General features: G+C 57.4%; 1 long non-coding RNA gene across 1 annotated transcript; it reads right to left on the bottom strand.

The window, feature by feature from the left end:
• Nucleotides 1–1,606: 1,606 nt before the first annotated feature.
• On the bottom strand, nucleotides 1,607–2,854 carry LOC121081765. Its single transcript, XR_005825801.1, has 3 exons — nucleotides 2,746–2,854; nucleotides 2,229–2,352; nucleotides 1,607–1,824 (listed from the first exon to the last, which is right to left on the bottom strand). It is a non-coding gene; the product is annotated as an uncharacterized LOC121081765 (long non-coding RNA).
• Between the last annotated feature and the right edge of the window lie 6,243 nt (nucleotides 2,855–9,097).

The following is a 9,097-nucleotide window of genomic DNA, read 5'->3' as shown; positions in this document are numbered from 1 at the left end:
GGCCACCCGGACCTCCTCTGATCCTGCCATCTTGGTCGCACCCAGCCTGTGTTCCCGAGGCCACTGTGCCGCTGTCTGCTGGCTGGGTCGCTGGCTCCCAGTGAAAACCTTGTCCAGGTCCTTCCTCAAAAGGTACCTCCCCTTTGCCTCCTTCCCAGCTGCGGCACTGGCTGCAGGGCTGTGTGGGGCATGCCTCCTGCTCTGCACACTGGTGGCTTTCCCCTGCTCACCAGGGATGCCCCGAGTAGATGGGACAAGCTGTCGGCGTCTGCTGGTGGCAGTGCTGCTGGCCTTTCCCCTGCCCTGGGCAGAAGCTGCAGAGGCTGCTGCTGGCAGAGGCGGGAGCTTGCAGCAAGTGCTGGCAGCTCCTGGCGCCCGAGCTGCGTGCACCTTCTGTGGTGCTGCTGCCTGCCTTGCTGGCCGACGGGCCGTCTCCTCCCGCCTCACCCTGACGGAGGGCACTGCCACCCTGCATGCTGGGCTGTCCGTCTGCAAGAGAAGGCGAGGAGAGAGGCTGCGTGACTGTGGCCCTTCGCCCGTGCCCCCGTGTCCCAGCTGGAAAAGCCCCTGTGCCGGCTCCCCTGCCAGCCCCCAGGGCAGCACTCGGCCCCACAGGGAGTTGCCGCTGGGCTCCCAGAGCTGCCTGGGGAGCGCACTGCTCCGGCCATGGCCCACAGTGACTCCTGGGATCAAGAAAAGCCGCCTTCGTTCCCTGTTACAACACAGAGAAACACCCGTGTCTCACGCACGTGCCTGCACCTTTTCTGACAGAAAGTGGCTTTGGGGCACAATGGAAACTGCTGGGGAAGAGCAAAAAAACCCCACTAAAATAAACGCTGCTCAGCTGATGTTGGAGACCTTGGTATTAGGCACCCAGACTTGTTCTCCTCCCTGCAGTTGTCACTCCTGCACCAGGAACTGCTTGCTAGTGGGCGAATCTGACAGCAGCAGCTCCCAGGCAGAGCTGGGAGCAGCCCCTGGGGACACCTTTAGGCTTTACAGCAGTGTTTGCTGCCCCAGCACGGGTCCCCTGCCCCCTGCAGAGACCAGGCGGGAGGCTGGAGGGAAGAGTCCCACCAACAGCTTTGGCCTCCAGGCTGGAGAACCCTGTCCCAGGCTCAGGCACCGCTGCCTCCGGGGCTCCCCTACCCCATCCTGGGGCAATAAGGCAACTCTCTTCCTTCTACAGAACCACACTCAAAGCTTAAGGGGAGGAGGAAATGCCTATTTCCTCCCTAATGCAGGTTTCCCCCAGGCCTAGAGGTTGCTGCTGTCTTCTGCTGGGCTGGGAGAGGGGTTGGAGCCTTTCTCCACCTCTCCTGGACTGCCTCTCTCCTGGGCTGGGCTGGAGGCTGGGGAGTCCGAGTGCCTCCAGTGCAGAGTGCCTGCCAAGGAGCAGACGCTCTCAGCAAAGCAGACGGCAACCACAGGTGCTGTTTCCCAGAGGACCTCTTGAAAGCAGCCTGCAGCAGGACCTGGCAGCCGGGAGACCCAGCCCTGCGTGCCGCCTCTTGTCACGGCCGATTTTGCCGCTTGCATCCTGCTGCCACTCTCTCCCTCCCGAGCATGAGCAGGCCAAGCCCTGCCCTGCAGCCGGGTGTCTGTCCTGCTCCCCCGCTCTGGAGACCTGCCGCCCTGGGTGCCCCGAAGGAGAGGGTCGCTGCTGCTCTCAGCGCTGTCAATCGCTGCCCGTACCTGGCGTTGCTGTCGGTCCTTCCCCGCAGACCAGGCTCCCCACGCCGCCCACTCTGCCTTTGCTTGCTCGAGCTGCTCTTGCCACTTGGGCCTCACTTGCCCCCACTCTGCAGGCAGCTGCCAGACCTCCTGGAGGGGATGGCAAGGCAGCAGAAGGCAGGATTAAGTCCCAGCTCCTGGAACGGGTGTCCTTCGGGTCTGACCCGTGTTGCCGCCCCTTGCCTCAGCTGGTCGGTTGGCAGGGCTTTGCCCCTAACAGATCGGGGGCTCTGGGGTCATTCTAGGCTCCTGGCAAACACAGCTGCGAGCAAAGCCCTCCGCTGTGAACAGCCGAGAAAGGACTTGGGCATCTCCCATAGCCCCTGGGCCAGGAGAAAGTGTTTTGTGACAACCCAGGGGGCAAGGAAGAGCTGAAGGAGGTGACAGACAGCTGACAAGGAGCGCACGTCCAGGGGTCCTTTCAGGCTGGCTCTCTGCACAAAGAGGCTTCTGCCGAGTCCCCAGCAGCACGGCAGCTACAGCAAGGCACGCACCTGCAGCGCTTTCTGGCAGTCGTCTGAGGATGGGAGTGTAGAGGTGGGTTTGGCTGGAGAAGCCGGCTCCTGCCTGCCTGCCTCCTTCATCCTGGGGGAGCCGCCTGGACGTGGGGGGAGCGCACTGCAAAGAGGCACCAGGAGCAGTCGGCATGAGCACGGGGCAGTTTGCTCTCCTCCCACTTTCGCCTGGCACCAAAGCTCCCCAGGCTGGCAGAAGCAGCACGCGAGGTGGGGCCATTTCTGCTGGCAGCGGGGAGCCTTTCCTGAGCCCCCTCAGATGGACGGGGGAGGACTGCACCTCAGCTCTTGCCTAAGGGAACCACAGGGACGTGGGGTGCACTCAGCATCCACCACCTTCCCCAGCGAGGGGCCCACAACAGGGGAAACAAGCACATAAGAGCCGTGCGGCACGTGTCAGGGACCTTGCCGCGTCCCTGCAGCTGGAGTGTCCGGAGGGGATGTCTCTCCTCCACGGGTGCAGCATCCCTTGCATCCCTGCCCACCAGGGTCTCACCTCTCAGAAGTCTTCTTGCCCAAGTCTTTCTGTCTCGTGCCTGGCCCCTGACTTGGCAGTGCAGGAAGGGAAAGCTTCGTCCGTCTCTGCAGCAGCTTGCCAGGATGCGCCTCTGCACCTGGCAAAGGAGGCAACTCAGCAGAGCAGCCCCCTGGGGAGCGCCTTTTGACGGAGCTGTGGTCACCCAGCACGGGGCAGGGCCTCAGCTGGGCAGCGGAGACCTGTTCCTGTACCTTGTCTGAGCTTGGACTTTGCTGCAGCCTTCTTGGCCCAGGCGGACAAAGCCTTGGCCACTGCTCTGCTGACCACCCTAAAGCGAAACCTGGGCAGGAAATGATGACGCAGGCTTGAAGAAGGGTGACCCCTACCCTCCTCTTGCAGCTTCCCAGCACTAATCCTCACGACTCTCGTGTGAGGCACAGCACCTCTTGTCCTTGTGGCCATGCAGCCATGCATGGGGTTTGTTAGCAATCTCCCCCCGACACCAGACGGCGTAGCTTAAAGCCCTCCCTGTGTGCAGCTGGCTCTCTCTGACGGGAGGGACGGGCAGGCTGGGCATGAGAAACGCAGTGACGCTGCCCGGCCACTCCAGGAGAACACACGTGTAACCCCAACTCATCGTAAGTTAACCAGAAACCAGCCCCTTCAGGTCAGGCCCCCTCCCAGACTCAACGTGCAACGCCGAGCCCCGGCAAGGCGCACCCCTGATCAGGAGCTGGGAATCCGCCCGCTCGGTCAGTCGAGGGCTGCAGAGGAAACGCACTCCCCTGGGGAAGGCGTGCGCAGGAGCAGCCTGCATCCCCCGAGTGCTGGTTGCTCCACCGGAGACAGCTGCACCGGGCATCCTCAGCCTCTGTAAAGTGACACAGAGCTGCTAGAAGGTTTCCAAGGCACTTTGTTCTTGGCTCCCAAAGGAAGCAGACCTGTCTCCTGCTCCAAAAGGAAGCCACTTTTCCAAACCCCTCCTCCAAATCTTCCGCCGTGAGCACGAGCCCTTGCTCTGCTCTGGAGAAGCTGCACGGCAAACACTGAGACTGCGCAGTAACGCTGCCAGTCTTTCTGTAGGGCAAGAACTCAGAAGCTCAGAATAAAACCTCTTTTCCAATGGAGACCTCAACGTGGGCGAGCACGTGGAAAGCTGTCGGACTGGCCTGCCACGTGCAGGCTGCCCAACGACCATCGGGTTGCTCACCCTTCAAGAGGCTTCCCAAAGTCACTGCATCACCCTCAAAGCCTGAGCCACTCGCAGTGTTGAGCAGCGCAATCCAGCTGCCCTTGCTCTCCAGCCCTGTGACGCAGTCGCAATAGAATCGCACGCACAGGACGTTGTCGGTGAGGGACAGAACGCCAATGTCCTTGGAGGCGAAGGCGAGGCGCTGCCTGTTCCTCAGCTGGAAAGAGTGCAAGAGTATGGTCTCTTGCACACAGCTCTGCACCACGTGCCATGGGAAGGAAGTGGCTCGTGACAGCCACCTGTGGCTCAGCGGCTCGACCTTGACATCCTCGGCAAGGAGGAGGAACATCGTCACTGGCAGAGCGGGCTGAATTTCTATGTAAAATTAGAAACAAAATGCCAGAGAAAAGGTCGTTTACGGAAACGGCTCTTGGGGAGTGGTTAGTTTGGGAGGAGCTCAAGCTGTCCGCCTAACTTTGGAGGGAATTCTCTCCAGAGAAATTCTGAAGTCCTCATTTCTCTGCGCCCTTTCTGAAGGGCAGACAGCGTGCACCCCAGTCCCAAACAGGGCGCGGGAAAGCGGAGGGCGGCCGTTGCCTTCTCACCAGGAATAACCTCTGTGAGGAACGCGAGCTCCCGCAGAGATAACTCACCAACGTCCAGCTGGAAGACAGGTCTTCAAACGGCGTACACCTCGTCCTCACCTTGGAATCGCTCTTGGACCGTAGCAAAGGTCCCGAGTCCTGTGACCAGGAGCCCTGCCCAGGAAAACGACACAAAGGCTGACCACAGGGAAGAGCGAAACTCTATCACGTGCCAAATGCTTTCTCAGACTAGATCTGGGCACGCTTTCGCTCCTGGTCGACCACGAAGCAAGAGCAGGAGAGCTGCTGAGGGACGCCCCGAGAGAGGCCCGCTGTGAATCCTCCGCGGCAGGAGCAGCAGCGCTTCACCCTTCTCAGCCGTGGCCACCGGGCTGGGTGAGGGTGAGCTTTTCAGCGGCTGCGGGTCTCCGTCGCAGAGTGCAGCGAGGGTGAGGGCAGGCAGAGATCAGGCAGGAGAGGCTGTGGTCACCGAGGACATCCCCAGGGAAACAGGAACTCTCCAGGGACACACTGGGGACACCAGGACACAGGCAGGGAGAATATTATGACGTTAGGGACTTCCGGGGGGACACCAAAGGGATGTCACTGGGACATTAAAGACACCCACCGGGACACAAGAACACACGGGGAGACACCACGGCGATATACAGAATGGCCTGGTAATATCTGGACCCCTCCAGGGACACCACTGTGACAGTAGGCATTTCCCAGGGACGCCCCCTGGGACATCAGGGACCACCCCCTCACCTTCCCCGGGGACACCAGGACCCCTCCAGGGACAGCACTGGGACATTAAGGACCCCCCTTTAACACAGCCCTACCCCAGGGACAATGCAGGGGCATTAAGGACTCCTCCCAGGACACCAGGACCCCCACAGGGCCAGAAACACACAAGGGACATACTGGGAACACAAGGACATCCCTGGGACATCAGGGACAGCACGACTGCCCCAGTGACACCACAAGGACATTAGGGACCCCCACAGGGACACCTTGCGACACAAGGACATCCTGGGAGACACCACTGGGACATCATTAGAATAGCCTTTAGGACATCAGGACCCCTCCAGGGACACCCCTGTGACATTAGGAATTCCCCAGGAACCCCGCCCCGGGACATAACAGACTACCCACTCGCCTCCCTGGGGACACCAGGACCACACACACACACACACACCCCCCAAGGGACACCATTAGGACATCAGGGACGCCCCTAGGGAACACCACTAGAACGTTAAGGACCCCCAGAAGGACATACTAGGTCACATGCACCCCCTGACAGACACCACTGGGACATCTAGAATGGACTGGGGACATCAGGACCCCTCCAGGGACTCCGCTGCAACATTAATGACCCCCACCAGGGACACATTGTGATACACAAGGACCCACTGACACACCACCGGGACATCTAGAATGGCCTGGGGATACCAGGACCACCCCAGTGAAAACACTGGGACATTCAGGACCCCCCTGGAAACACACGACCTGCATCCAGGGAAACTGTAGGGGCATTAGGAACTCCCCCTGGGACACCAGGACCCCCACAGGACACACTGGGACACCCAAATGCCTATAGGGACACCTGAGAACACTAGGACATCCCTGGAGACATCCTTGGGACACCAGGGACCCCCCCAGGGACACCCTAGGGACATCTTGGAAGCAGAAGGACCCTCCGCAGAGCACTCCTGGGACATCAGGATCCCCCCAAGGGGACCCTCCAGCAGGTCATTCTCAGTTACCACGCAGAAGCTCCCCCTCGATGGAAGTCCTTAGCAGCAGGGCAGCCCTCAGATCTGCACTGTCAAGGAAACGGAGCCCCAGAAACAGACCCCCCATCCCAAAACGGGAGGACCCCCTCCCCACATGACACGTGATAGTTTAACATTATGCTAGGGGCCAACCAATGTCCTCCTTTTTCGTCTAGTGCCGTGACGACCATGGGTGGTACATGGACGGTCACCTTCTGCCCCATGGTGAACTTAGGGGCCTCCTGCATCAGCAGCACAGGTGCTGCTCCTGCTTTAAGGCATCCAGGCCATCCTGAGCTCACCTCATCCAGCTCTCTGCAGGAGTAAGCTACAGCCCGCCCCTGAGGCCCTAAACAATGTGCCAGAACTCCAAAGGCAATGCCTTTTCCCTCACGCGTAAGAAGTGCAAAGGTCTTTGTCACGTCAGGTAATCCCCACGCGGGGGCCTCCACCGGAGCTCACTTTTTTCAGACGCTTGAAAGTGGCTTTACCCTCCTCTGTCCCGCCAACAGACCCACGGCAGGAGGTTTTCAGTAGCTCGTACTGAGCTTTCACAAATAAAACACAATTGCCTCCCCAAAGCCCACACCATCCGACCACCCCGAGAAATCCTCGTCGTTCCTTGAGAGTTTGAGGCTCCGCGAGGCAGCAAGCAGATCCCAACTGTCTCTGGCCTTCCAGCACCTCAAACCCCAAACGTGGAAGTGACTCCTCGATAATTCCATATCCACTAATTCCCAAGACATTTAGAAGGCTTATCCTCAGGGAAAGACACAGCTCCCAAGTCCCTGCCGCGACCAGAATATCATCCTATGATCGCAGAACTCTTCCCTGATCATTTTCTGTTCTCCAAATGTCAAACTGCTTTGCCAACTGATTCCCAAAGGTTGGCGGGATATTTTGAAAGCCTTGTGGTATAACCGCCTACGTGTATTGCATTTTCCTTCCCGTCTCTGGGTTTGCGCATTCAAAAGCAAAAGGCTTCTGACTGTCAGTGCCCCGGGGCACACAGAAAAAGGCATCCTTCGCATCGAAAACTGGACACCATCCCTGTTCCCCTGTAAGGGTGGTTTCATGTCTGTACGGATGTGCTACTACAGGATAAATACCTTGAGGTATGTGATTCGTTGCTCTTAAAGCCTGCACCAATCGGCAATCTTGACCCTTGACCTTCTTCACTGGCAAAACAGGGGGGCTGGGTTTCGACGCACACCCCGCCAACAGGTTGTGCTTCAAGAATTTCTGAATTATCGCTACCGACCCATTCCTAGCTTCCAGCTTCAGGCGATACCGTTTCATTCTCAGCGGGGATGATCCAGGCTTTAAGTCAATCCTCACAGGTTTTGACCTGTGGGATTTTCCAGGAACCTCTCCGGCTCGTACAATAGGAATCACAGCATCTCTGACCTCCGGGCGTATCTTCCTCCTTTCAAGGCAGCACAGCCTGTCATAACAAAGCTGCTGCCTCGACACAAACAGTTTCTGGAATTAAGATTTCTGTTTCCTCGTTTCAAAATCAGATTTCTGCTTCCAATTTTTTGGAGTAGATTTCTCCCCACACAATGCTTTTGGAGAGTTTGGCTAATATAAAAACTGAGGAGTAACCCACTGTTTTCCCAGCCTCGTTGCTAAGGGTTTCAAAAATGGCCAAGTTTCATGGCTCCCTGCCATAGCAGCAATGCTTCTATTCTTATTGCTTAGTTCCCCTCTAAAGTCTTCTGAACAGAGGAAGTAGCCCCAGGCTCTACCCAAAGCTCAACTTCTTCACTTCCCAGCTCCGCTTTAACCAGAGGCTCCTCTGGGGAGAGACTCCTCCGCTCCCCCTCATTCCTCGCTCACTGGGAGCAAGGGGGCAGAGGGGCTCCAATCCTCAAGCAGATGGTCTTCTTCTGAAACACCAGCCGCCTTCTCAGGGTCGTCCCGGTAATTTCCTGCGGTTGCTTTTGCAATTCTTCAACTCTGTTATTGAAAACGGGACCGTCACCGTAACGGGTCCTTCATTTCCCACAGCCTGGCGCAGGGGAGCCTGTATCACTTCCCCTGGTTTGGCCCGCTCCCACCCTGCGGCTGGGCTAAAACCTTCTGCCCCACCAAATCGCTCTCCCTCTTCACAGCCACTTTCCCTGTGTGAAATGTGTTCATTTGATTCGTGTCGACATAGAACAATGCTAGGACCGCAGGATGAAATGTAACCTTCTGTCTTACGTACCCTCGTATAACCACACGCTTAAGAAAAACAGAGCGATCAATGGATATAGTTCCTGTATCTTGCAAAGAACATCTGGCTACATACCTAATTTCTGTATCTTAAAAAGGACATCTGGTTACACACCCTGATACGCAGGCTGAGCTGCTAACAGCACAGTGTTAAGTAAGAGAAGTTTACAGGGCGCGTGCGTAAAATCTAGGGTCATCCTAAGGGTGAGCCGAGGAAGACTGCTGACTTCATCCACCGACCGCCAGACAGGGGTTAAGACCACCCTCGGAGACAGAAAGAGCACGCGCCACGAAGTACACGCCTGTTCCAAGGATCCATTTACATAAACCGACCCTTTCTTAGGAATAGCTAGGAATATGTATTACTTTAGGAAATATAAACCAAAAATAAACTTTGTACAGCGCGCGTCTTGGTGGAGCGGAGACTCCCGGCGCAGCCAGCGCTGTTTGCTTGCCTCTATTTGCTTAATAAATTGCAAACTTGGATCGTAATCCTATTTTGGGACTAAGTTATTTATCACAACGACAGAAACACAGTTCCCATTTAAGTGATTAAAAGCTGATAGAAACCGTTTATCAAGAAACCAGTTTTACAGTACCGT

This window comes from Falco naumanni (genome assembly GCF_017639655.2).
Source record: "Falco naumanni isolate bFalNau1 chromosome 3 unlocalized genomic scaffold, bFalNau1.pat SUPER_3_unloc_1, whole genome shotgun sequence".
NCBI lineage: Eukaryota > Metazoa > Chordata > Aves > Falconiformes > Falconidae > Falco > Falco naumanni.
This window is presented reverse-complemented; position numbering and strand designations above follow the sequence as displayed.